The sequence below is a fragment of the Pleurodeles waltl genome, chromosome 5, assembly GCF_031143425.1.
Source record: "Pleurodeles waltl isolate 20211129_DDA chromosome 5, aPleWal1.hap1.20221129, whole genome shotgun sequence".
Taxonomy (NCBI): Eukaryota; Metazoa; Chordata; class Amphibia; order Caudata; family Salamandridae; genus Pleurodeles; species Pleurodeles waltl.
The window spans coordinates 216,226,202-216,253,900 of NC_090444.1; the positions used below are offsets into that span (position 1 = coordinate 216,226,202).

Genomic DNA, 27,699 nt, shown 5'->3' on the forward strand with positions numbered 1-27,699 from the left:
CAATGTGAAGGAAGAGTGCATGGATTGCACAGGATGACATTTTGCAAGGCCACATGATCACATACATAAGACCATTGAACCAACACACCACAGCAAACAAGTGTATTGTGTATTACAGATTCATACCCACCCACTGTCCAGGCTGTTTAGGCATAGGGCTCATACACCACAAATCTGTGACGATCATTACCTGGATCAATCCATATACCCTTCACATGTCAGACCAACAACAACTACTTGCCAATGACACAACTCCGAACTGCCCACATGAGGATGGCATGGTGAAGACACCTGGAAGAAATAATACAATACAAGGAGTTCAGGCAGGAAAAGACATACATATGACCCAACTATCATTTCCAACTTTGGTTGATTCACTGACAATGCAATGAGACAGAGCCAAACAAAGTAGATCAAGGTAGTCACATGTTAAAGTCTGACTTAGCTAGCAGGAATTGCCCGTATAATGCATAGCATGAGATGCCCTTCCTCCTGAAAAAAGAGATACCCTACTCAACACATCCTGACCCCTACAGTTCCCCATACATCACAGTAATCATATAACATCACATACTTACACTCAAGTGAAATAAGGAATGATGATATCTGCCCACATGTCTCCACCTTCCTCCTCTTCATTGTGATCCTCACTTGGCATTTCAGAAGGCTCACTTGGTGGCATTGCTACCTCTCCCTCATCTGGATTATATGGGATATGTCTCCTCAGAGCAATGTTGTGGAGCATGACCACAATGATGTTACATACTTTTCCGGGTGAGTAGAGGAGGGCTCCACCAGGCTTGTCCATACAATGAAATCTGGCTTTCAGGAGCCCAAATGCCCACTCCACAACACGCTGTGTGCTTCCATGAGCCTCATTGAAGTGGACTTCACCTGGCGTAGTTGGGTTCCTCACCGGTGTCATCAACCATGGACGGCTTGGGTAAGCAGAGTCACCTGTAAGGGAATGTGACATATGTGCAACCATGAGTGCCAAGCCTCGTCTCTCAAGCAGCAGACATAGCATACAAACAAACAGGACATATGTGACTTACCTACCAGCCAGGCTCTCTCTGGGTACAGTTGTGTCATCAGCTTTAGAATAGCGCGGTTCCACATGATAAGTGCATCATGGACTGAACCCGGATAATGGGCACAGTCCTGGGAAATGTAGAGGTCCACCAAACAAACAACATGGATTTTGATGGAATAGAAGTTCTTCCTGTTTAGATAGACTTGTCATTGCCATGCGGTGGAACTAAGACTACATGTGTGCCATCAGTGGCTCCCACCACATGTGGGATGGGTGCCAAACCATAGAAGTCAGCTTTCACATGGGCAAAATCCTCACCTTAAGGAAACTGGATGTAGCTGTCCAGGTGTTTCAACATTGCTGAGAGTACATCCTTCAAGAAAAGACTGAATATAGGCTGGGACATCTCAGCAGATAGGGCCGCTGTATTTTGAAAGGACCCCGTGGACAGGAAATGCAACACTGCCATGACTTGAGTGAAGGGTGGTATGCTATTTGGATGACTGATGGCAGGCATCAGATCTGGCTCCAACTGAAAACAAATAATCCACGATTGTCTGCCTATTCAGGCGGTATATCTGAATGATGTGTCTGTCCTTCATTGCTTGAAGATCTGCCAGTAGACGGTAAACCGGAGGTTGTCTGATCCTTCACCTCCCAGGGTAACCATGTAGGACAAAAGTAGAATGTGTCCCTTGCAAGATACATAATGCATGCCATAGAAGAACAGTGACATGGCATGTGAGTAGCAGAGGACATGATACACAGTACATATCAGCACTTCCAATTACACAGGAGTAACACATTTCCACCTTGCATTTCCACAAATGTGTACACATCAGCCATCTGGACAGCAACAATATGTGACTTGTCACTTGGACTGTGCGTAAATGCCCCAAAACCGACATTGCCCTGGGTGGAGGGGGTGGGGGCCTGTACCCCTAATCATGTTGTCACATGTGCTTGGTGTCATACCAAAATGATGTCAAAGTCAATTGACCTACATGATAGGACAATGCTAGCACTCACAATTCGCCAGAACAAGATTTTTGGATTTGTGACACATGTAAAACATCTAAAAATGGCATAGATGCCTCTAAAATGGCAGCTGCCTGACACACTCCACTGGACATTAGGAACCACCTGCGACCGCCGCCGGAAGTCATCCTGGCTGTAGCTGGATGCTACCACAGCCATAGGTTAACATTGTTGCCAGTGGTGGTATTGGTCCAATGGCTGTGACCGCTGGTAGTGGCGGTTGCGTACGTGGCAGACATGACCGCCATGTTCAGCAAAATCCCTCACTTGACTCCTGACACTGCTGCCAGCAAAACCTCCACTACCAGAGCTGCTGTGTACCGCCTCTGGGAGCAATCATTACACATCCAACAGATAATAGGGCCCCTGCCTTCCCCCCAGAGGAGCTGGAGAAGCTTGTGGAGGAGGTCCTACCCCTGTGTAAACAGCTCTATGGTGCACCAGAGAAGCAGGTAAGTGCCCCATGTGCACAGTTTTCTCTGTACTTCAACATATCTTGCCTTTAGACAGCTTAGAGTTTGGCTCAGTTTGGTAGATTGTGTAGTCAAAGCCCTGTGGGTGCTGTCAGTGTGTATCAATGGGTGAACCAATGGGCATGTTTCTGTGTCAAGTGACAGGTATTAAGTTCTGAAATATTGTAGTCAGTGCATATTGAGTGTTCTCTGACCCAGCTTGTGCTGGATGCACATAACTAGGTGGGGTGTCATGACAGCCATCCCCAGGCATCTCTTACCAAAATATGTTATCAATGTGCGATCACATGTGATTGCATGACAGCAGGAGCGGGGAATGCATGTTGTATGTGGCGACTGACTGCAAGTTGAGCTCTGTGTATGTTGGTACAGTGATCTTAAACCAAATCTGGCCTTGTTAGACTGTTGTTTAGAAGCCAGTTCATGACTTACTATGGCGCTCAGCTTAGCACATAAGCTCCACATGCCAATTGGCTGTAGGCTACGTGATGTACTTTTATGCATGTAAGTGTAGGATATGGTGTTTCATGTAGGTCTGCATGCTCAGCCTGCAGAGACCGGGGCCTGTCTAAGGTTTCTCACAGTATCTGTTGTAATCTGGGCTGGTATTGAATCCCTTTTGCTATGCAAGCGTGACACTGTGCCCACACCCTGTATCCCTGCACAGCATGGTCAGGTGCCAAATCATGCCTCAGTGCCAATATGCAGCTTATTGAGGCTCTGTCCACTGATTAGAATGGAAATGGTATTAGGGGCTGGTTGGTGATCCGTGACAGATGTGCTGTTTTAATCTTTGTCAATGTGTATTACATAGCCTTGACAAGTTCCTTGTTCTCACAGCCCTATTGTCACCTTCATCCAGGTCAGATGTGTCCTGTGCAGGGTCATTGCATTTAGGTCATTGCACAAGTGGAAACAGTGTGTTGCTTACTGATGAGCCATATTATGTGACTCTGTACTTTAGGCACATACAGGACATGTACAATGCATGCCTGTGTCTTTCCAAAGGTACCCTAAGTTAAGTGAACACACATGTGCAGAAGTGTGTTTTGTGTTGTTGATGAGACACACAGACTCCCCCCCCCTGATGTGCCATGTGTCTGCATCTGAATCTGCACATGTCCACACATGGACAGGCTTGACTCTCTGTGTGCCCACCATGCCACTCCCTTCATTGTGAGCCAAGGGTGATAGTGGAGTTTGTAGGCTGGCTGTGGCCTGTAGGGACTGTATGATATGGATGGTAATCTGGGATAGTGGATGTTTATCTGCATTCTTGGTTGAGGGGTTTCTTGGTGTGATGTGTCTCATAGTGTTTCTGATCTCTGTCAGGTTGCTAGCTCATGTCCCATAGAAGTCACGGTTGACCTACCTAGTCAGTGCAGGGCTTGATCTGGGTGGTGTGAGGGCAGCATTTTGGGGAGTGATTGTAGTCATGCCCATGTGTCCATTGACTGCTATGTGCCACACATGAGCAGTATCGTCAGGACAGGATGTTCGCAGCTTGGCACGCTGACATGTATGTGACTCATCCATCTTGTATGGGACTTTTTGACATGATTTCTTGTTGTGTTTTTTGCATCCATGCAAATCAACGCCCATCAGAAGAAGGAGATTTGGAAAGCCATCACGAGGAAGGTGCAGACCCTGGGGGTCTACAACTGGTGGAGCGCCCACTGTCAGAAGAGGTAGGAGGACCTTAGAGGCTGGTCCGTGAAGATCGCAGAGGCCCAGCTGGGGCTGTCCTCCCAACATGGACGGGGTGCCCATTGGACAATCACCCCCCTCAATGGCCCACATTTTGGCGGTGGCCTACCTGGAGTTGGATCGTTATTTGAGGGCAGCACAGCAGCCACAAGGGGGTGAGTGCAAGGCAACTTCCTGTTTGTCCCTTTGCCAGGTGATTGGGTGAAGGACTGACTGCTCCCCCGACAATGAGGGATGTGTCATGTGTCACAGATTATATGAGAGCTTATTTGTCTAAACATGTCATGCGTTTCCAACTGGTGTGCTTTTCCTTTTGGACCTGGAACTTAGGACAAGACTAATGGGAATCCTCAGACCTATTACTTTGCAGGGACCACATATGACTGTTTGAAGTGAACAAATCTTTACTATTTATTCTTCTAATGGGTTCTAGTTATCTCCAACAGATCATTCCTTCCAAATGTTACAGACTAAGGGTAAGTAGGATGTGGATCACTGTCCCCTGCCATGTGTCTGGGAATATGTGTAGGTTGCCATCTGCCACCCAGGAGCTAGTTATCTTCAGTGTATGATGGGTGCTGGTGCCTGACTGCAGTCTGTGACGCGTAGGTGTCCATCATGCATGTGACATGACTTACATGGCTAATTGTTGGCAGCTGTAGCAAACTACTTTCCCCTGGTAAGTGGGGAATGTGTATTGACATGAGCGATGTGTCATCCCTGTAGCCAACAGTCCTTGTGCCTACATGTCAGCACGTGCTCCATTCTTCTTAGAATACATATGTTGCTATTTTATGCATGTGCTACCCATGTTGATGGGATGATGTCTGGAGTCTCTCACATATATGTGCATGGGTAACTGTTGTTGTATTGGTACATCTACAGTGGTGGTCCATTTCTTGTGTTGCCACAGACAGGAGTGTGTCACCATCATATGTTGTCTGACAGATACCATCATGCCTCATAACATGTCATTAGTTTTGTAAAACTGCAGTAGCAATGAGGGACATTACAGGTATGGCCAGAGTGTGGATCCACTTTATGTTTGTATGTACCCTTGATGTGGATTCATGTTGAGAAGTGCACTGTACCTGTGTAATGATTGGGGATTGTGCCCTGCCTGTTGGAAGGCATCATTGAGTGATTTGCAGTGATCTTTGCATCACATGTGTTTGGGGAAAGGGATTGATCCACAGACTTATGCCATGCTTAACATGTCTGAGATGTGGGTAATGATGTAGCTTTTCATTGGACACCAGGTTGGAGTCCTTCTGCATGGTACAGTTTTTCACTACAAACACACTCAAATGTGAACATTGTAGTGGGTATCAGACATTGGCCGTGGCTTTCATGGGCCTTACAGAATCATTGTGTGTATTCTGGAGACATCGCTCCATGAGATTTTGAACATGATTTCATTGTTGTTCCTTACAATGCCACAGCTGAGGTAGTGAGATTGCTACTGCTTCCTTGACTCATTTTGTACAGGTGTCACTTGTGAAGCTGTACATTGTTGTGATGTGTCCATAGTGACATGGGCATTTCCATGTCACCTACTCCAGGTTTTTGCAGATGTGTACCTGTGTCAGCTGCATTTCCTTTGCAACCTCTGATATTGTTGGTACATCAAGTCAGTGCAGAATAGACGTGTATCTGAGCTTTTGTTTGTGTATTTGGTAGAGTATCTTACAATGGCATCCAATTGTTGGCTACTAGTTCACTGAAGTCTGCTGCATGTGGCACAGGTTTGAGGAAGGAGTGGTAACCTAGTTGTGGTATGGTTAGTATGGTTGCTAGACTTCATCCATGCAATTTTAGTTTTCTGAGATCCTGATTTTCTCATGTATCACTTTTGTAATTCCAGATGGCATGCATGGTTATGTAATTGCACATGGTTGTGCCACTTAGGTGACACTTTTTGCGGGGGCTACTTGACATGATGGCATGGTTTGTCTCTCGAAGTTGTGATTGAAGTGTTTTCATGTCCATGTTGTAACCTTATTTCTCTTTCTTTTGGCAGCATTAGCACAGCCAGGCGAATGAGATGGGGCACAGCCGAGTGGGGAAGCATCTGGCCACAGGACCTCAGTTCAAGATACAACCGACACAGAGAGACCCAGTGGCCTGGATGGCAGGGGAAGTGCCAGAGGGGGAGACTGGATCAGCCTCTATATCCTCAGATTCCTTCTCCAGTGGCCACTCCCTAGTGGGGAGGACCCATCAGGGAACCCCCAGCACCATCTTTGTCCACCACCTCCGTTCTATCACTGCCCTCCCTGTTGCTCCCCACCGAGTTGACCGTGCCGCTCACCAAAGAGGGTGTGTGTCTCCTTTGCCGCAGGCACCTGCGTCCCAGCCCCTGTTACTCCTGCTGTCCATAGAGATGAGGCTATTGACCTCCTGAGAAAACAACTCTGTGGGTCAGTCCACCATTGTGAATGCCATCCAGGGACTGGCAACCCAACTCCAGCAGACAAACATGTTCCTGGAGGGCATTTACCTTGCAATGGCTGGCCTACAGAGATCTTTTCAGGCTCAGGCCTCCACACTGACGGCAACCAGTCACCCCTTGTCTTCCGTCCCCCCATCCACCTCGCTCTTCCCAGTCCAAATCCCCCCTTCCTGACCTACCCAAAGCACACTGACAGATTCCCATGCATCCACCTCAACAGACACACAGAGCATTCAAAAACACAAGCACCACAAGACACACCGGCACGCACACAAAAGACCCGCTAACACAGCAACAATACTACTTTCCCTGACACCCCAGCATCACACACACACACGATATCTAGCATACCTACAGACACCACCACAACAGTCACCAACACAGCCACCAAACCCAGTCTACCTGCAGACACCACCTGAGCAGATCCTCAGACATCCACCCCATCACCACACCTGCGGACACCACTACTACAGACACACCTACATGCACCACATCCAGCATACCTGCAGTCACCACCCACAACAGACCACCACCCACCCACCACGGTAACCCCCAGCACCTCCACCCCCCTCAGCCCAAGACACATAAACACCCTCACTCCCCCACCCAAAAGACACCCACCCCACACAAGCATACCTCCCACAAGCATGCACCCAAGATATCCACTACTACACGTCAGACAACCATTCCCTCAACCTCCAAATCCCGACCCCCTTCTGATGACCGTCCCCGTGTGTCCAAAAAACTTTTCCTGTGTAAGCTAGACCTTAACCCTGTCCTCCCCTTCTCTGTATCACACCCAAAAGGTCTGCATCCCTCCCCAAGGCCTTCCCTTCCACAGGGAAGGCCTCCCCTGCCCCCACGAAGACCCATCCCCCTCCCCCACCAAAAAGAAGTTCACTCCTCCCAAAAAGGAGCCCCCTAGCCCAAACTCAACCCCCCCCCAAAAAAAACCTGATCCCCTCCCCACCCTCAGATAATCCCTGAGGTACCTGCCTGCCCCCTTGATGCCCCTTACTGTGGAGATTACATGGGAGTTAGGAATCAAGTTTGGGCACAACACAGTGTCATTATTTGGGCAACATATGGACTGGCCTATGGCCTTGGACTTACAGCCCTTCGTTTAATAAACTCAACCAGTTGTTGGTTTGTTGGGTACACCTTTGTCCTGCAATTATTTTCCTAGCTTTCTGTTGTTCCTGGGTAACTTTGGTTGTGTGCCTGTAGTTGTGTGCCTGCTTGCTGCTCTATGTGGTGTTGTTTGCAGTATGTGAGTTTTTGTGCAATGCTGTTGTCCCCCAAGAGAAGGTTATCTGGTGTGTGATGGGTATGTGTGTGTAGATGCAATGTTGGTGTCATGGCATTGTGCAGTGTTTGTTATGGTAAGTATTTATTTTTGTGTTGTGCAATGTGAGCATATATAGTGTTGGACTTGTCCTTCTTATATGGCTATAGTATACATGTGATGTGTGTCTTCTTGGGTTTTGGTATTGCATACATGAACTGTGTTCAGTTGTGCTAGGTTGCTTTGCATTTGAGTGTGCATGTGTCCATTTAGGTGTGTGTTCCTTGCAACTAGCTTATGTAGAGGTATGTCCCATGGTGTAAGAGTTGTATGTACTTTGTAATCTTGCCCTTCCCCATTGTGTAGCTGTGCATGGAAATTGGTTTTGGTATTGTTTGTACCTGGGATCCATGTAGGGCCATTTCCTGTGCACATGTTGTTTGAGGGCCCTGTTCAACGTGTTATGTGTCCCAGTGCAGCCTCCTTCCATGTATGCTCCACATGCTCCCACCCCAACTTTGCAGGTATTGTTGTTCGGGTGCTATTTGTCTCTTTTGTCTATTTGTCTCTCTGTGTTTTGTGCGTGACATTGTGCTGAGTGTGTGTGATGTGTGTGTCCATTGCAGGGTTGTTTCATGGTGGTGTTGTATGTGTTCCATGCCACATTGATATGTGTGTTGTATGTGTGGACAGTTCCTAGCCTGTGTTGGGTGTGAGTGTGTGAGTTGTAGTTGTATATGTGCAGTAGTTGTGTTGCTGTGTGTGATAATGTTGTGTGGCCTTCAGTGTCCTGTGCCTGAGCTGTGTGGCAGTGTGTATTTGTGTAGTGTTGCAGTGTAGTGTTTGTGTGCTGACCAAAGTGTGCGTATTGTGAGTGTGTGGGTGTCGGTGTTGATGTATATTTGTTGGTGTGTGTTGTGTGACGCGCAGCTGCTGTCTGTGAGGTCTCCCTATGTGATGTGTTTCCTAGTGATACGTGCTGTTTTTATTAGTGAATGATACAAGTAGGTGTGTGTACTTATGGTTGCTGTCATCCACGAAGGCATTGATTTCGTTGTCTTTGGATTAGCAGGAGCACCGGCATGACGTTTTGGAAGGGTTCCATGGCAGCCCCAGACATATGAGGCTACCTGCAGATGAGTATCTCCCTTTATACTTTCCATTCCCGCTAGCTTGTACATGGTGGTTGGACCTCCATGGCAACATTGGCTGTGTGCAACCTCGTAATGGGTCCGGCTGAAACACAGGCTCTGCCGGCCTGTTTGTGCTTCCAGGTGACCGTATCGGTCTATACTGCTTGACCGTGGCTGCCAACCGCTGGTGGTCTTCTGTTTCTGCAATCGCCAAACTCGTAATACAGCAGTCTGGTCTGCCAGACGGTTGGCGGTTGGACCGTCACTGCCAACATGGTGGTCCTTAGACCGCCAAACTCGAAAGCAGTCTCATAGTCTTCATTTACAAAAAGTTCTTAGATATTTCAGGATTGAGAACAGGAATCACATGTAAATGAAGATTAGATGTATTCCTTACTGCCTCACCAACAGTCAGTTCTAAACTGACAAACCTCTTGTGAGAAACATGAGCGTTCTAAGGACAGAACCAGGGTACAGGAGAAAGAAGATACCAAAAAGGGAATGTAAGGAAGGGAAAGGAATTATGGTACAACAAATGTAGTTTTTGAAATGATCAAACATATTTCTCAAGATTACAACACACAGCTCAAAGAGAACATGGAGCTCAGCATTTGCCGTCTTATGATATAAGCCACATTCTAGACAGCTAGAAATAAAATTAACAAATTGCCGAGATCATCTCTTTAAAAAAATTGAAATAAGAGTAAAAGATCGAGGACCAGAGAGATCAATATCCTTTTGTACATCTTATAGCCAGAACAGTCAGGATATTTACAAACTCCTCTCTAAACATTGGAATGTTTTACATACTGATGGTACTTTAAAACTATTGCTACCCTCCAACCCCAAAATGATCCACAAAAAGGGTACCACCATTGGGGATCTAGTCTGTAAGAGTTTCTTGCCACCAGTTAGGGACAAATTTGAAACATGGCTACCAGCTAAACCAATTGGCTTTTACAACTGCAGTAAATGCAATATGTATAGTATAGCTCTAAACCGAACTCTTACCTTCAACTTCAATGGTAGCAGAACATATAAGATTCAGACTTTTATCAATTGCAACACCAAATATGTGGTTTACATATTAGTGAGCGACTGTGGTAAGATTTATGTAGGAAGCACCATCAGATCTCTAAAGGAGAGGATCCAAGAACATATGCGTGCTCTAAGGAATAATGATTTATCATCACCTATAGTTTGTCATATTAATAAGGAACATGTAAGGGCTGCCTGGACGGTGCCCGCTCCCCAGGTTACATTAGTTCCTTTCATTGTGGAACTTAAAAAACAGCCTGAGAATTTGAAGCCTGGTTTCCTAGCACTTTGTAAATTTAGCGCAGTATTGAAATACATAGCCACAAGGATTCTTTGAGGGATCCGAAGTCTGCAATTATGGAAACAATCTGAAAGGCACTCTAAGCGGGTGCGGGTTCAATCCTGTTACTACTGTGGTTTGCATATTGTGGTGAATTTTGGGAGTCTGCATTTTTGCTGTAGGTCAAGATATATTTTTCGTCTGAATACATGAAATATGATTTCTACTGATGTTTTATGCTTGCCTATAAATTCACCACAAAACCTCTCCTTTTACGCCTTTCTAAAAAGTCTCCACAAACACCTCTGTTTTGTACAATACCTTTTCGCTGTTACAAATGTGGAAGGCTGACACTTTTTTGTGACATTGTATAATTCACAATTTTTGCAAGTTGAAGAAAGAAAGCTATACACATTGTTCTAATCACTTGTCCCAAGCATGCTTTACTCGCTGTACATATTGTTTTAATAAGTAGCCACATGTATGTTTATATTCTCACTCAAATGAAAGAGAACTTAAGAATTGCATGTCCCAGTTGAATGAGGATGGTACTGGGGCAGCTGTCAATTGTGTTTGAAAATATTGTTACACAACAGGATCTCTCATAAAACCCTTGACCTTTGACATCCTGCATGATCATTACCAAATGGGAGCACTGTCTTTTTAGAACGGGTTGGGCTCATTCCACTGTGACAGCTACGTTCACAGACCTATTTTTGAAGTTTGTGGCCACCCAGAATCAGTTCTGAACAAGCATTTTCAATGCAACGGGTCTCGCATTTGTTTGAGTTAGAGCTATTAGCGTTGTTAAGCAAAAAAAAAAACGCAGCGTAATCGCGCTATGTAAAATGCAGCGCAATCGTGCTGCGTGGAAAATAAACAGATAAAGTAGTCCGGACTCCAGGCTGAAAACATCGAGCCCCGTATGTTTTTGGTACTTTACCGGTGCTGTGTAGGTGGGCTAAACACCGGAAAAGGCATAACGTATGCATGCCTTTCACAAATGAAAGCAAGCAGATTTTAAAAGGCAAGCCCACGAATCAATGTAAGTGACTGACGTGGCATGGGCGTGGTTTCAAGCCCAAAGAGAGATTACAGAATGGACAGAGCTTTTCGTGCTCGCCCATAAAAAGGGAGGAATAGACTTATAGGCAAACTGGCCATTGAGTGCAGGGATAATGGGTGCAGGGCATGACTGAAGGCCGCATTCTAAATATAGGGCCAGCTGTGCATGGCCAAAGACCATAATCAGCGGGCTTTGTGAACACAGAGACTAAGGGCCAGATGTAGGAAAGGGTTTTACCCATTTTGTGTCTATGGGAAAATGTGTTCGTACATATGGCCCTAAGTGCAGTCTGTGGCTGACAGTCATGTTGCGCGCCACGGCCCACTGCGCAAAACTAAAGGTAGTCTACAGCATAACCTGGAGAATGAGGACTGACAAAGACAAAATCTGTGCACAAGTGGTTCTAAGGGTTTGGGAGTGGGTACAAGACATGGCCAAAGGCCACGCTCTTTGCCACAGCCCAGCTATTAGCAGCAGGTTCAGTGACTAGGGCTCTGTGTACAGGGCACAATCAAAAGCCAAAGGTCATGCTCAGTGCACACCACACTTGCATGCAATTGGTTCTGGGGGCATAGCTACTGGGCAAAGGGAATAGCCAAGTGTCATGTCATGCAACTGCAGCCTACTGTGCACAGCCAATGACCATGCACAGTACCTTTAGTAAGCAGAGGCTGTAGTCACAAGACCCTTAACCACAGTATGCCTTTGGCATGCTCTGGTTTAAACTGGGGATGTTGAGCTGAGGGCCTCGGCAAGGGCCTGATGGGCATTGTAGAAGCAGGCTTTAGGCTCAGCATCCTTTCACACTTAGTTCCAGGCCTCACTGCGGCTAGTTCCTTCTTCTTATTATGGCTAGAATTTAGACCCAGTGGATTATAAACTGTAGGGGCATTGAGAGGCTTCTGTGATGTCCATGATGTTGTCACCTCAGTGCACATATTAGCAGTGTGGGCTTCCAATTCTTTATGTCTTTTTAATTCATGGAGCTAAAGAGGGCGTCAGGTATCCAAGATGTTGGCTACTACGGTTTCATGGATACACTGGGTGGCTACAGCTCCATTTGATATGTGAGTCCCAGCTTAGGTCTGTGCATTCCACAATACAACATTATTTTTCACACAAACCTTTGAAAGGAGGGTCAGCCCTTCTGAGATTCTCTCCACATCCTTCCAGCGGTCAGGGATGCCCCCATCAACCCCTAGTGCCCTTACCCCCTAATTTGTTTTCTGTGGCACAGGATCTGCAAATATAGATGGATTACTCTCTTTGTCTAATGATAGCTACACCAACATTGATGGCCAGTTTATCAAATTGTGTGGCTCTGTTCTATATTCACATACACTGATACAGGTGGGAGGAAGAAGTGCTCCCTCATCTAATCATATTTTATTTATTCTTTAAATAATCTAAATAAACTAAATATTAACCACTTGAAGACCACCCACACACGTTTTTAACACAAATATCACAAAACTACTGAAGCCACCTAACTGGCCAATTTTTATTTAAGGTCAACTATCATGCCACGTTTAGTGTAATTCTGTTAAGCAGTTTTTGCTGTAGATGATAGCAAACTGCCCTTATGACTTAGATCATAAAATGCACAGGAATCCTTAGAAAATCTGGCAGTGAAAGGCTCAAAATGGGAACCTTTACTTGTAGGTCACTCCAAATGATATAGTTTCCCCTTTGTTGATTTCCGTGAAATTTGAACTGAAGACAGGAGGTTGGTGGTATAGTTAATGCTGGTGCACTCAGACTCGAATTGCAGGTAAGCTCTAATCATCCAAGCTTATTTGCAGTGTTCAGCAGCGTAGAGGGAGCAGCTACTCCAAAGATCCCCAAACCGAGACAAAATCCCTCAGGCTACATAAACAGGTGTGAGCCCTTGCACACGGATGGAATTGTCCCTGTGCTATTGTGTGATTAAATCTTTTTTATTGACTCTTTTTTTGTGGTTGACACTTCAACTGATTACAAATTGGTCGATGTGTGTTTTGTCCTGTCATATAGGACATTGACTCCTTCAGGGCTAGAAGAGATTGATATATTTGGTAATCAGTCTCATACATTGTTTCCACTAGGTGTTATAACAAACCAGCTACTCCACTTCTGAGAGAGATCTTCAAAAACACCAAGTAAGAGAAAGAGGAACACAGGAAAACAAGAGGGCTGAAAAGTTCGACCAAAGTGTCAAGCGAGAGGTGCACCAAAAGGAAGGAGCCACAGATTGGTGGAACTTGTCCATGTAGAGTGTGGAATACGTCCTCAGGTAAAATAACTTTTAAGACTTACCACAAGAACCATCATTCTCTGTTAAACACCATGATGAGCATGCATCATAGCTAGAATATTACTAGATATTAATGTATCTATTAGTAGTGATTTCATAAGTTATATGGTTGTTATCATCAGGAAAGGTTATTTCTAATCACTAAATCAAATCCTAAATTGTATCCGATTGGAAAAAAAGAGAGACCGAGTCAGTCAAAGGTATTATAGGTACAGCGTCTCCAGTGTAAACTCTTATTTCTTAATATTAATTCTCTATATCATGGTTAACTTAATTATGGGATGACATCTACAGAAAAATTGAACTATTTAAGAAAAAGTAAACGCGGTCACTGCCATATCTCTATATACATCAGCAATTCCCTCATATCATTTGTTCAAACAAATGTCTAAGATAATCATGGGATAAATATAATTCAAAACGTAATAGGTCACCCAGTAGCCTTGGTGGAAAGGTGCAACTACTTTGGGTGTAAGAGATTGGCTTTAACTCTAATAGGCCTACATTATTGAGGTTGTGCAGTTTACATTATATTCTCAACTGGACTAACATCTTCGGCATGTCTATCCATGGGTTTAGCTTTACATTTGTATTCTCACCTCTAGTTAGTCATAGCTAACCACTGGAAGTCCAGACTGTACAAATTACTGTAACTGAGTATCTCTGAAAAACCCTTATGGTGTATCCGGAAGCAAGTTACCCATAATAGCTGTGTGCATCCTGTTAACGTCTAGAAGATAGGACAAGAAAATGGAAGCAGCCTCATCTTTGCCAGTTGATTCACCTAGGGTCACAATTGACTGCATTATATTCCATAGGGTAAGTAAAAGGCTTCAACTCCTAAATTCTCAATCACACGTTTACGTAATTCATAGGAGATGGGGGAGGCAGAGATCAGGCAGATTTTACCCCCAGGAAACCCACAGGGATAAAAAACACACAGAGACAGCTATACAGCTGGTAAACACTACACACCATTTTGTTACATCAATTTTAACCCATCTAATTACAATATCGCTGAACCATAAATACAGATGTTAAATAAATAAGGTCTGTCTTATATGCCTACCACTATACTCAAAAAGTACAACATCAAATTGGAACTAATCCAATTCTTCCAGAACGTCCAACCAAAATCTTACTTTGGAAAACACCCTATTCAGTAAAATCAATATTATCTGTCTTAGACCATCTTTGTCACTTAGTACACCTACGCATTTAATTCCACACAAAATTTTGGCATACGAGCAGGTCATAATGAGAGAGACTCCTACATATTTTAATGCATGATTAAATCCAATGATGAATGGGCATAGACATTGAGTCAACTGTTTGCATCATTGTATGGATTGTACCTACCTCAACCACTGTATCACCTTCTACTCCCCCGTCAGACTTCTCCGCTCCGCTCAACAGGCAGTAGCCACCATACCTCGATACGGAAGACCTTGGCAGGAGGACGTTCCTTCGCCTACCTTGCAGCAAAGAGCTGGAACACCTTGCCTCTTCACCTCAGGCAGTCACCATCATTGCCTCAATTCAGGAAAGACCTTAAGACCTGGCTCTTCGACTGAAGCACAGAGGACCGACCCCCCCCCCAGCCCTTTGAGATCCTTACAGGTGAGTAGTTGCGCTCTAGAACTTATGATTGATTGATTTTATAGCAAGCTTTTGCTTGTTTTCCTTGATTTTTTTTGCATACTTGTCTTATGTCACCTTCACTAGCACTGAGCCTTATTGGTAACCATAAGGAGCTGTGCAATCCGATATATGATGTCTTGTTTGAGATAAAAGACCCAGTCCATTCATAATGTTGGAGTGTACTTGATTTGATTGCATTTTTAATGTGTAAAACAGAAGGAAACCATTGTTACATAGTTGCATAATGCAATAAAAACCATCAGCAGTGTTAATAGAGAGTCGGGCATCAGGTCCCAGTTGAATGTCGAGAAGGTGAATGATGGGCACCAACGCAAAAACACATGGGGGCATATTTATACTCCGTTTGCGCCGAAATTGCGTCGTTTTTTTTTACGCAATTTTGACGCAAAACTAACTCCATATTTATACTTTGGCGTTAGACGCGTCTAGCGCCAAAGTCCATGGAGTTAGCGTCATTTTTTTGCGTGGACACCTACTTTGCGTTAATTATATGCAAGGTAGGCGTTCCCGTCTAAAAAATCGACTCCGAGGCATGTGCGTGGGATTTATACTCCCGGGCAAAAATCACGCCCGGGAGTGGGCGGGTCAAAAAAAATGACGTACGGCCGCTTTTGCACCGTTTTTTAGCGCCTGCAAAAGGCAGGCGTTAAGGGACCTGTGGGCTCTGAAGGAGCCCAGAGGTGCCCCCCCATGCCCCCAGGGACACCCCCTGTCACCCATGCCCACCCCAGGAGGACACCCAAGGCTGGAGGGACCCATCCCAGGGACATTAAGGTAAGTTCAGGTAAGTGTTTTTAAAAAAAAAAAATTGTGGCATAGGGGGGCCTGATTTGTGCCCCCCTACATGCCACTATGCCCAATGATCATGCCCAGGGGACAGAAGTCCCCTGGGCATGGCCATTGGGCAAGGGGGCATGACTCCTGTCTTTGCTAAGACAGGAGTCATTTCTATGGGGGTTGGGAGTGAAAAAAAATGGCGCAAATCGGGTTGAGGCGAAAAAATTTCCTCAACCTGACTTGCCCCATTTCTTGACGCCCAAGCTCCATATCCCCCTACGCCGGCGCTGCCTGGTGTATGTCGTTTTTTTTAACGCACACCAGACGGCGCCGGCGGCTAACGCCGGCTAACGTCATTCAATAAATACGGCGCCCGCATGGCGCTTCGGAATGGCGTTAGCCGGCGCTAATTTTTTTTACGCAAAACTGCGTTGGCGCAGTTTTGCGTCAAAAAGTATAAATATGGGCCATGATGTCTCGCTAACCTCTCGATCTGGGGTGGCTCCCTATTACCTGCAGATCTCAGAGGACCCTCATGTTACCTAAGTATGTTATGTTATATAAATAAGTGAAAATGCCTGAGGGGGCTTAGCAGTGGGCATCTGACTGTGCACTAACTAAGTTTACTAATCATGCTTTATAGAGAAAATGAAATTACTGAGAAGGAAAATAAAATTTGATTAAGAAGAAGAGTTGTTCCTGATAATAAATAAAGAGGTGGCAAGTCTGACTGAGAAGAAAACCATTACATGCCTTTGCTAGCACTATTGGAGGATTTTATTAGAAGCTAATCTAGTACAGAACATATGCAAAATTACAGCTATCACTCAGAGTGGAAATAATAAATAAACATAATGTAAATAATATGAAAGAGGATAACGTTAATTGTGACAATTCCACTTCCTACTGTGTCTCTGCTAATTCAAATTTGCACCTGAAAGTCTGGCATTGGAAGAGATGCATATCTGTTTGGCAAGGGCAGATTGTCAATGCCTCGCAAAGCACAGCCCTGTCTGTGAGAGAGACCAGCATGTTATCAGCCAGTGTCTGAGGAGGAGAAATGCACGACCTCCATGCAAACACGTGTGCCTCTCCGTCTCACAGAATGGACGGTAAACTATTTGCATTATTTTTCTGAACAACAACTATGGGAGTTTCCCTGTGATTTCTGATTTAAGACCTGATTCAGATATTGGTGGATGGGTTACTCTGTCACAACGGTGATGGATATCCCGTCTGCCGAAATCTAAATCCCATTGTATACAATGGGATTTAGATTTGAGCAGACAGGATATGCATCACCGTTGTGACAGAGTAACCCATCCGCCGCTATCTAAATCAGGCCCAAAGTATGTGAAGAACACTTATAGTCTTTGGATATCTATATAGGAAAACATCAGGTTTAATTGATACACCATACCATGTACGAATACATGAATGAAAAACATGCTGTCATTGTGTAAAACAGAAGGAAACCATTGTTACATAGTTGCATAATGCAATAAAAACCATCAGCAGTGTTAATAGAGAGGCGGGCATCAGGTCCCAGTTGAATGTCGAGTAGGTGAATGATGGGCACCAACGCAAAAACACATGGGGGCATATTTATACTCCGTTTGCGCCGAAATTGCGTCGTTTTTTTTTACGCAATTTCGACGCAAAACTAACTCCATATATATACTTTGGCGTTAGACGCGTCTAGCGCCAAAGTCCATGGAGTTAGCGTCATTTTTTAGCGTGGACACCTACTTTGCGTTAATTATATGCAAGGTAGGCGTTCCCGTCTAAAAAATCGACTCCGAGGCATGTGCGTGGGATTTATACTCCCGGGCAAAAATCACGCCCGGGAGTGGGCGGGTCAAAAAAAATGACGTACGGCCGCTTTTGCGCCGTTTTTTAGCGCCTGCAAAAGGCAGGCGTTAAGGGACCTGTGGGCTCTGAAGGAGCCCAGAGGTGCCCCCCCATACCCCCAGGGACACCCCCTGTCATCCATGCCCACCCCAGGAGGACACCCAAGGCTGGAGGGACCCATCCCAGGGACATTAAGGTAAGTTCAGGTAAGTGTTTTTAAAAAAAAGAAATTGTGGCATAGGGGGGCCTGATTTGTGCCCCCCTACATGCCACTATGCCCAATGACCATGCCCAGGGGACAGAAGTCCCCTGGGCATGGCCATTGGGCAAGGGGGCATGACTCCTGTCTTTGCTAAGACAGGAGTCATTTCTATGGGGGTTGGGAGTGAAAAAAAATGGCGCAAATCGGGTTGAGGCGAAAAAATTTCCTCAACCTGACTTGCCCCATTTCTTGACGCCCAAGCTCCATATCCCCCTACGCCGGCGCTGCCTGGTGTATGTCGTTTTTTTTAACGCACACCAGACGGCGCCGGCGGCTAACGCCGGCTAACGTCATTCAATAAATATGGCGCCCGCATGGCGCTTCAGAATGTCGTTAGCCGGCGCTAATTTTTTTTACGCAAAACTGCGTGGGCGCAGTTTTGCGTCACAAAGTATAAATATGGGCCATGATGTCTCGCTAACCTCTCGATCTGGGGTGGCTCCCTATTACCTGCAGATCTCAGAGGACCCTCATGTTACCTAAGTATGTTATGTTATATAAATAAGTGAAAATGCCTGAGGGGGCTTAGCAGTGGGCATCTGACTGTGCACTAACTAAGTTTACTAATCATGCTTTATAGAGAAAATGAAATTACTGAGAAGGAAAATAAAATTTGATTAAGAAGAAGAGTTGTTCCTGATAATAAATAAAGAGGTGGCAAGTCTGACTGAGAAGAAAACCATTACTCGTTGCATTGTCCAGTCCTCTGTCACGCGGGCATTAATGCCCTATTATTGACATTATTAACCTTATAGGGCGCAGGCACTGCAGGGCATCAGCACTGGTTCTGAGCACTTCTTTTGAAGTAAGGTCTGCCAGGAATCAAGGGGAGGGGAAGAATGTTCCAAAATGCAATTCGAAAAGTCCTGATTTAACGAGTAGATGTTAAATCTACTATAGAGCAAGAGGGGGCTTTTTGCTTTTCATAAAAATGTGCAGTGCATTCTGTTCTACACGCCCTATAAACTCGAGCAACTCTCGCGTAAAGTCTGCTTTGCTCCAGAGAACGACGCTTTTCTAAGCTATTGCTACACGGGGTGAAGAAAAGTAACATTTAACCTCATTTATCAAGCCATGAACAGATTACTTGTTTAGAAAAAAATATACACTCTTCATATTCGAAACAGTAGAATGGTTACAAGACGCCAAGGTAAGTAGACAAATCGACATTGTATTTTGGAAATAGTTTGCCAGATACAGAGCAGCATATCTCTACTAACGACTGAGACTCACATTTCTAGCCATTTGTTGAATTCTTGGTCTAAACCCACCAGTCTCGCCCGCACACACTCTCCAGACAGCAGAGAGGTAGATTGAAAAATCAGCGAGAGAAACCCTTTGCCCGCATTTTAGGATCCAGCATGCTACCCGGGCACACATGCATCGAAAATATAAACATTAACTCTTAATCCCCCAGATCTCTATTCAACCCCCTCCCAATAGTCCTTGGGTAAATAACATGTGACTTACTGAAGTACAGGGACCAGTCCTTAAAAATAATTGGCAAAACCAATACGTCTCGTCTATGCAAGAGCTATTTCCTTTGCAAATGTGTTTAGCCATGTTGTACGCTAGCGTGGCTGCTGTTCAGCGTGGCTAAACGTTAGTGGCATAGAGGAGAGTGGTGTGGAGTGTTGTAGAGTGGAGTGACATAGAGTGGAGTAGTGTTGTAGGGTAGAATGGCATAGAGTGTAGTGGAGTGGTGTAGATCAGGGTAGCACAGAGTTTAGTGGAGTGACATAGAGTTAAGTATCATAGGGTGTAGTGTGAGTGGAGTGTCGTGGAGTAGAGTGGAGTGGTGTAGAGTAAAATGGAGTAGAATGTATTAGAGTGGTATACAGAGGAGCGCTGTAGAGTTGTGTAGAGTGGCAAAGAGTGGAGGGGTGTACAGTGGTTTAGAGGGGCGTACAGTGGAGGGGTGTAGAGTGGAGTAAAGTGTCATAGAGTGGAGTGGTGTAGAATGTTGTAGATTGGTGTGGCATTGCGTGTTGTTGAGTGGAGTGGCATAGAGTGTCATAGAGGAGTGTGGTGCAGGTAGAAGTAAAGCAGTAGAGTGGCCTAGCATGCCATAGAGTAGAGTCGAGTGGAGTAGGATGGAGTAACGTGTCATGGAGTGGCATAGAGGGAGTTGCTTAGAGTGGTGTAGAGTGAGGTAGAGAGTTGTAGAGTGGATAGAGGAGTGTAGAATTTCGTAGAGTGGAGGGATGTAGAGTGAAGTGGAGGGGCATAGAGTGCAGTAGAGTGGAGTAGAGTGTTGTAGAGTGGAGTGGCATAGAGATAGTGGAGTGCAGTGTAGTGGCATATAGTGGAGCAGAGTGTTGTAGGATGGAGTACAGTGTAGTTGAATGAAGGGTCATAGAGCGGTCATAGAGCAGGGGGTCGTAGAGTGGATGGACATAGGATGGAGTGGCATTGAGTGGAGTATCATACAGTGGAGTGTCATAGAGTAGAGTGATGTAGAGTAGGGTGGAGTACGGTGGCGTAATGTGGTATACAGGGAAGTAGAGTAGAGTGGCATAGAGTGGAGTAGAGTGGAGTAGAGAGATGAAGAGTGGATGCACTTGCGTAGAGTGGAGTGGCATACAGTGGTGTAAATTGGAGTAGAAATTGTGGTGTATAGTAGGGTGGTGTAGAGTGGAGTAGATTGCCATAGAGTGGAGAATAGTGTTGAAGATAGGTGCAAAGTGAAGTAGAGTGGAGTGGAATGTCGTAGAGTGAGGGGGCATAGAGTGTCATGGAGTATAGTTCTGTATATTTGAGTAAAGTAGAGTGAAGGAGAGTGTCCTAGAGTGAAGTGTAGTGTTTCAGAGTGGAGTGTCATAGAGTGGGATAGAGTGGAGTGTCATGGAGTGGAGTTTCCCAGAGTGGAATGTTGTAGAGTGTAGTCTACAGTGAAGTAAAGTAGCTCAGAGTGAAGTAAAGTAAAGTGTTGTAGAGGGTCCTAGAGTGTCCTAGAGTCACTTAGAGAGTTGTAGAGTGGAGGGGTGTAGAGTGGAGGGTCATAGCGTGGAGGGGCACAGAGTGCAGGAGCGTAGAGTGAAGTAAAGTGCGATAGAGTAGAGTGGGGTGATGTAGCGTAGAGTGGAGTAAAGTGTTATAGAGTGGAGTGGTGTAGAGTGGAGTAAAGTGGTATAGTGTGGTGGAGCATGAAGTGGCATAGAGTGTTGTAGCGTGGAGTGACATAGAGTGAAGTGACATAGAGTGGAGCAGAGTGAAGTAAAGTGTTGTAAAGTGAAGTGTCGTAGAGGGTCTTGGCGTGTCCTGGAGTGTCTTAGAGAGTCGTAGAGTGGAGGGATGTTGAGTTTAGAGAAAAGGGGCATAAAGTGTATGGACGCAGCGTGGACTAAATTGTCATAGAGTAGAGTGGGGTGATGTAGCATAGAGCAGAGTAAAGTGTCATAGAATGGAGTGGCGTAAAGTGGAATAAAGTGGCATAGAGTGGTGGAGCATGGAGTGGCATGGAATGTTGTAGAGTGGAGTGTCATAGAGTGGAGTGTTGCAGAGTGGAGTATAGTTGTGGAGTGGCATGGAGTGGTGTAGAGTGGGAGTGGCGTAGAATGGAGTGGAGTTTCATAGAGTGGAGGGGGCTACAATGTCAGAGTGGAGCATAGAGTGGAGTAGGGTGTCAAAATGGAGTGTCATAGGGTGGAGTGCTATAGAGTGGAGTGATATAGAATGGAGAGGTGTTTAGTGGAGTGTAGTAGAGTGGCATAGCATGGCGTGGAGTAAAGTGTCCTAAAGTGCAGTAAAATATCATAGTGTGGAGTGGCCTGGAGCGGAGTGGAGTAGCGTGGAGTGGAGTAGCGAAGAGTGGAGTAAAGTGTCATAGAGTGGAGTGTCATAAATTGGAGAAAAGTGGTGTGGTACAATAGAGTGGCTTAAAGTGGCATAGAGTGTTCTAGAGTGGAACTGAATATTGAAGAGTGGAGTGTTGTAGAGTGGAATAGAGTGGAGTGTCATAGAGTGGCGTAGAGTGTTGTGGAATGGAATGGAGTAGAGTGGAGTGGAGTGGCATTGAGTGGATTGCTGAAACATGGGGCCATATGTACGAACACATTTTCCCATAGACACAGAATGGGTAAAACCCTTTGATACATCTGGCCCATGGAGTTGTTTAGATTGCTGTAGAGTGGAAGGGCATAGTGGAGTGTCTCAGAGTGAAGTATGTGTGGTGTGGTAGCACACTGCAACTACACACAACACATTGTCCATTGAAATGACCATTATATTTGCACAAACATACAGTTTTACTGATAAAACTATCCAGCACACAAACAATAATGTATGAAAATAGCATTGCCTAGTGTATTGATTTGTTATGATCAGATTACAATATTTGTTTCTACCACACTTCAGAATTACAAAAAATACGTTTCAGTGGTGCTTTCCGAATTCTGAAATATTCTGAAATAATTGCACAGTTCATTTACAGACACTTAAATGTTATTGTGTGCTAGAAAAAAGCCTTTCATTTTACCCTGAGATTGTCATATAATTCTGTCAGTGAAGGAAAAGTAAACACCATGCTTCCTCAGAAGACAGAGACAGACATTTTACCTTTGTCTTTGAATGCACAGCAAATGTGACAAGATAAGAACAAAATGTAAAGGCCTGATTACAGAAAGTGAGCACTGGTGAAATAATACAAAGAGCGAGTCAGAGAGATGGTGAACAGGCTATGCTTGTCAGGAGGGACAAAGACATGCTGGACAGCCTAAAACAAATGAAGCCAGCAGATAGAAAGCAAGCAAATTTGAGTTACAACCCACAAAGCCAATGGTAGGCAATTGGCAGAATACATTCCTAGGTCAGCTTTCAGAATGTCCCCAAGAAGTCTTTAGCAACCAGTGAGACAAGCTGTCTGGTACACTTGGACCTAAGAATGAGTGAAAATGACTAATTAGAGGAAGACGTTTGCAACAATGTCACTAGAAGTGGCATCACAATTACGGCATACTTCTAGCCTTAATGGGAATTTTTCCGGCTCTTGGAGTCAAATATTTCATTTATTCACCTGATGAAACTCTGCACAGACACTTGCATAGACATGTGTATAGATTGTATGGTACAGCAGGTTTTTAATGTGCATGTGTAGGTTTACTTTTACTCATTTGCTGCATCCACTGTCTCTCTAACAAGGATACAGGAGAGAGCATCTTTAGAGTTCCAAGATACATGGACCTGCCTTTTAAACTTTTAAAAAGACTGTCCAACAAGCTACTCCATAGATTTGTATCAGTTTACCGATGTCTGTTAGTAGATTTAAGTAGGCCTTTTGGTACTTTTGTAAATTCAAAAGTACTTGCCGGGCACAAAAGCATCAAACTTTCATGGGTGAGAGAAAGAATGATTTAAAAAACTAAGCACTTGTTCTTTATATTATTATATTTGTAATAGAATCGCTTTACATAAGACCTAGTACTCAAGGTGTTGAGTGAGATGAAAATGTTGCCAGAGTTTCACAAGGGATATGAGAACCGGAGTTTATGTTGCTTTTGAATTCCTACATAGAGCCTGGCGAAGAATAGGCCTGTCTGATGCGATAACTATTGTATATGATAAAAAACTGCACCGAGGTTTGGGGAATTTATCCGCTGTGATCCTTATTGCATATTTTGAGATTTAAGAGAATAATGATAAGCATCAACATCCGCTATGCCCTTCTTTGCAGAGATGAATTCAGAAAAAGGCAATGAGTATACAGATGGTAAATTCCCACCCTTGTGGAAGTGGATTTTTGCAGAAGTGCTAATTGCCGCCTCCGGGGCCAGGCTGTTCGTAATGAGGGCCTAAGTTGGTTTGTACTTTCCCCACATATTAGCAGTTACATCGATTTTCGGTTTCCGCACATGAAGCATGTTGGCATTGCTTTAAAATAACTACATATTTGTACTTGTGTGATTCTGTTACTTTATGCACATAGTGAACATTTTTTAAGAAGCTGATTATTCGCCTTTTATTCAAACAATATTTCCTAAAGTTTTTTCCATACGTTTACAAATAGTGAAAAGGTAATGTGCTCAAAACTGAGATGCTGTGTGGCAGGTGGAACTGCAATGTTGGCAAACCAGATCAGATGCTGGGATAGAACGGGTGAAATAAGCACATATTGGGTCAACCATTGGTTAGCTATATACAACTAGGTATGTTCTCAATACTGTACAGTGAAGTACACCCATCCTCAGTCAGAGTGAAAAAATGTCTCAAATGTCACCCCTCCTCCTATTATTACTCTTTTGCAGCCAGTCTTCAGGGGTGTAATGCAGGGCCTGTGACGCGGGGGCTCCACCATTCAGGGGTCCCCATTCAGCCCAACATCTATGAATGTCTGTGAGCTATGGGAGACCCCTAACATATTTTGCAGGGAGGCATCATTTTGTGTTATGCCACTGCCAGCATTTGTCATGTCTAGAGGTGATGGAAGTACCAGACAGAATAGAGTGCAAGAGGCTAAGAAGGAAAATAAATACATCGAAATAACTCCTCTTTGGGAGAATCTATTTATGGTTCTTGTCTTTGGGTGCTAAATTGGATTATTTCATTCATATCTCTCTGCAAACATTTACTTGAACCCTCTAGATAAATTCACTCAAGCATGCTGCAACGCAGGACTGAAAATTACTGTTTATTTTTTTCGGAAGTATTTATAATTTTTAAACACAGATCTACATTCAAAATACATATTTTAAATTAATTTACATTAATATTTATCTTAAAAATACTTTTACCAATTGTATTCGATTGTTAGTAAACTTTGATTTTTTCCCTATGCTTTACCATAAGGTGGAGGTCTTCAAACTGGGGGGGCGGGCCCCCCTTAGGGGGGGCCTCAAGTAATACCAAGGGGGACTCCAGACTATGGCCAAAAGCAGCATTATACAGATAACAGGCCTTTGTTTTAAGCAAAAGCATGTTATTGCATTTTTAAAAAGGTAACAGTACTTAACTGCAATGTTTATATAGGTCTAGACATTTTTAAACAGTGCCTTCCTTATAAAATAATTGTGAAAAATTCTGAGGGGGGCACAATGTTTTTTATTTTTCCACTGGGGGGGGCGGAGCATTAAGAAGTTTGGAGACCACTGCCATAATGGGATACCGGCCCCAGTGGTGATCTCCGTCTACGCGTAGGTAGCAGCTTTACACTCATGAAATGATCAGGTGGCGGAGACATGTAAGCAACACTTCGTAGTACATTTAAACTTGTAAATGATGAATAGCCTTAGGACGTAATTTTACTACAGAGCGAAAGAGTAAACTTAGATATGTATATTTATTTACATGTAACTTTACCTTGGGGAATAGCCCCCGCGGTGTTTAATTTGTGCTGAGCTTCAGCCCCTCACTTTTTATGATTAGGACCTTTTTCTAATGATCTGACATTGAGCAAGCCCAAGCGAAAGAAAGACACAAAATTAACAAAGGATGAGGACAAGAAAGGAAAATGTTAACAAAGGAATAAAAGAAAGAAGAATTGGAAATAACGTGCAAGAGTGAGGTAAAGAAACAGGACGCGTAGGACAGTAGAAGAAAGAGTTAAGAGGGGGAATCAAGGTATTTTTTGTTTCTTTTTTTATATTCTTCTTTTTTAATAGATCAAGCGCTGCACCTTCTGCACACACAGAAAAAGACGTAAAAACGTCATCGAACTATGCAGATCAGCTTTAGCTGTGCCTGCCTAGGCCCAGCCTCCGGGCCTCCAAATGAAATTACAAAAATAATGCAAACTTCCGACCCCTGCTTTAAGCGCGCGCTGCACCCGAGCCAGCGCCGGGTCTCGAGGACTTGCTGCTAGGGAAGACACGACTGGCGCCTCCGCCCGGGAGTTCTGTTAGAACACCGGCGGGCATATTTCTTTACCCTGGCAGAGTATCAGGCCCTGTTATGAACAAACCGCCAACAGATCGTAAATCTGAAGAAACTAGGATACGATAGAAATGTCATAAAAGCCGTGGCCTGGGTGCTTTTCAATAAGGTCACCGTGGTCTCTAAAACCTGATACTATTATAAGACTGGCCAAAGCAGCGCAGGCAAGACCTGCGTGCGTCACTGTTGCATCAGTGGCGTAACAAAGGCCTCTGCAGCCCACCGCCCCCGCCCCCCCTCCCCCAACATACGCCGTAGTGCGGGGGTTTTGGTGAGCTACAGCTCTCCCACCCCCCCTTTAGCACAGTACTGTGCACAGGAGGCAGGCTCCTGACTCGGTCCAGGGAGGAGGGACCCCTCAAGTTACTTTGGGGGGGAGGGGGGAATGGGGGCTGAGGTTACGTCACCGCACTGGGGAGATAGGGTCAAACGGTTGGGGGTGTCATTTTTGCCCAAGACAAAATGGCGCAACTTCCTCTCAGGCACATCAGGTGGACGTCTCATATACCATGATTACTGCCCGTCAGAGGTCCTTGCCAGGACATGTAAATACTTCCCACCTAGGCTCAAAGAAAAGCCATCACGCTCCCAACCACACACCCACGCGTGCAGCGTGATGCCACAAGGATAAACGCCGCAACGCCCCGAGTAGGCATGAGCGCTGCACACATGCTATATAATACAATACAACACATGCTAGACCTCAATGCACACGTTTAAAGTGAGTGAGTTCATTTGCTGTCTCCTTGCCAGACAGCAAGAAAAAGACTGCTGTTCCTCCAAACACAAACTCGGAAAGTATATCCTTTAATGAGTTCAACAAACTTGTCTCCTCATTAAAGGACTGCTGTGTCTATTTTTATTATACCTCCCACCACCGAACATTTATTCTGTGATCACAGCTGGTAGGGGTGTGCTGCACTTCTCATTTTAAACAAAAAGGCATTTTTTTTATTTTTATTGAAAAGTGCATTATGCCGATATGGCGGCTATAGATAGAACGTGGAACGTGTCACATACCTTAATACAGTAATTTCACCTCCACATACAAATATGGGTCTACACGTCACTGTAATGTTGCTCTCTGTTTCCCATTCTCAAGCCCTCACTCGCTGTGTGTCCTTCCAGCGGGTCTTCTTGAGACACGCGGAGAAGGAGCTGTTTCACAGCACTTTGTCTATATAGGGACAGCGCTGTTTTTAGACTGAAGCATCTTGATCTGGTTCCTGGGAACGAGCGCTCTCAGAACAAGTGACCTTTTGCTGGGATAGCCAGGGGAGCCTTCATGTTGAGGACCAACATTTTCCAGTTCACTGTTCGATGTGAAATTCCAGCCACAATGACAGGGCAGCAACAGGCACACATTCCCTCTTTCCATTAGCATTTTATATCAACACAAGTGATCTGTATAGTCCGTGCTTAATTTGTGAAAAAAAACTGCCAGGGCCCTTGTCAGGAGGCCACTTCCACTTTCAGAGTCCAT

At 44.7% G+C, this 27,699-nt stretch overlaps 1 long non-coding RNA gene across 1 annotated transcript in view; it reads right to left on the reverse strand.

The window, feature by feature from the left end:
* The window catches only part of LOC138297235 (uncharacterized), a 92,246-nt gene extending 64,910 nt beyond the window's left edge, over positions 1-27,336 (reverse strand). Inside the window, exon 1 of the long non-coding RNA XR_011203954.1 lies at positions 27,237-27,336. This is a non-coding gene — a long non-coding RNA (uncharacterized lncRNA). The remainder of the gene's footprint in view (positions 1-27,236) is intronic.
* Positions 27,337-27,699: the final 363 nt, after the last annotated feature.